Source organism: Colobus angolensis, unplaced genomic scaffold (genome assembly GCF_000951035.1).
Source record: "Colobus angolensis palliatus isolate OR3802 unplaced genomic scaffold, Cang.pa_1.0 Scaffold43, whole genome shotgun sequence".
In the NCBI taxonomy this organism is placed as follows: Eukaryota; Metazoa; Chordata; class Mammalia; order Primates; family Cercopithecidae; genus Colobus; species Colobus angolensis.
Window position 1 is genome coordinate 2,086,145 of NW_012117710.1, and position 2,056 is coordinate 2,088,200.

The window sequence follows — 2,056 nt, forward strand, 5'->3', positions numbered from 1 at the left end:
TACAGGCGCCCGCCACCTCGCCCGGCTAGTTTTTTGTATTTTTAGTAGAGACGGGGTTTCACCGTGTTAGCCAGGATGGTCTCGAACTCCTGACCTCGTGATCCACCCGTCTCGGCCTCCCAAAGTGCTGGGATTACAGGCTTGAGCCACCGCGCCCGGCCTTTTCTTTCTATTTCTTTCTTTCTTTTTCTTTTTTTTTCTGAAACAGGATCTCACTCTATCGCCCAGGCTAGAGTACAGTGCCATGATCTCAGCTCACTGCAGCCTCTGCCTCCTGGATACAAGTAATTCTCCAACCTCAGCCTCCCGAATAGCTGGGACTACAGGCACCTGCCACCACGCCCAGCTAATTTTTGTATTTTTACTAGAGACGGGGTTTCACCATATTGGTCAGGCTGGTCTTGGACTCCTGACCTCAGGCGATCTACCCGCCTCGGCCTCCCAAAGTGCTGGGATTACAGCCGTGAGCCACCGCGCCCGGCCTTGGTTGGCTTTTCCTGTATCTTTTGTGGGTCGGTAATTTTGGATAGAGGCTGGACATTTTGAATACTGTGTTGTGAGGCTCTGGGTTCCACTTAACACTCTGGAGAAGGCTGCCTTGCTGCTGTTGCTTTAGGAGGCAGTGGTTCCGCTGGCCAGGTGCAGAGCACACATGCTGACTTTGTTTCCACGGGCAGCGGTTCCAACATCAGCTCAGTTTTCAAAGTCCTTCCAGTGTTGGTTGGGTCTCCCTGGTGTGTGGGCCCTGGAGGATTAGTCTGGGGTTTGGATGGAGTACATGGTGGTCCAGGTCTTGAAGCCTCACATGCTTCCTTGGGAACGTTGAGGGAGTAGCTCAGGCCTGAACCTGGGACTTCTGTTGGTTCATATGCAGGACTGGGCAAGGCCTTTCTCCAGCTCATTCTTTTGTGCGATTTCTTCTACACCCTCAGTCTCCCAGGGGCCCCCTTTCTCTGTCTTCTGGCTAGACATGTTTTTCCCCGGGGTTTTTACTGTTAGTACCTATAGCACAGTACTGGGATTTGGCCCACACTTGGGTCAACGCTGGGGGTCAACAGAGGGAAAAACAGTGCAAAACTCACCCTCACTTCCAGTTGTTATTCAACCTTTGACTTCAGTCTCCAGTCTGCCTGCTATTATTAACACTTCACAGGCCCTCAGGCAGTTGATTTTTATATTCTGTTCCAAAGTTTTTGCTGTAATCAGTGGGGGAGAGAGGCTGTGTTACCGGTTGGGGGTGTCCAGGTTCTCGGTATCTTCAACAAAGAATTGGACAAAATGCACAAACAGGCCAGGAGCAGTGGCTGCTCCTGCCTGTAATCCCAGCACTTTGGGAGACTGAGGTGGGTGGATCCTTGAAGTCAGGAGTTTGAAGCCAGCCTGGCCAACATGGTGAAACCCTGTCTCTACTAAAAATACAAAAATTAGCTGGATGTGGTGGTGGGCACCAGTAATCCCAGTTACTTGGGAGGCAGGAGAATCGCTTGGACCTGGGAGGCAGAGGTTGCAGCGAGCTGAGATTGCATCACGGCACTCCAGCCCGGGTGACAGAGCGAGACTCTGTCTCAAAACAACAACAACAAAACTGTACAAACAAAGCAAGGAAAGAATGAAGCCACAAAAGCAGAGATTTATGGAAAACAAAAGTACACCCCATAGGGTGGGAGCAGGCTTGAGCACAGGGGCTCAAGAGTCTGATTACACAATTTTCTGGGGTTTAAATACCCTCTAGAGATTTCCCATTGGTTACTCGGTGTACACCCTATGTAAATGAAGTAGTGGCCTGCAATGGGTCTAATTGGTTGCAGAAAGCAGCTAATCAGAGGCTGAAGTGAGATCACAAAGTTACCTCCTGTAGAAACATCTGATTGGTTGCAGAAAGTGACCAATCAGAGGCTGAATTGAAGTTACAAAGTTAAACTCCTATGCAAATGAAGACTCGGACCCTGGACCAGCCTGATTGGTTGTGGGAGGGGACCAATCAGAGATGGTTGTGGGAGGGGACCAATCAGAGATGGTTGTGGGAGGGGACCAATCAGAGATGGTTGTGGGAGGG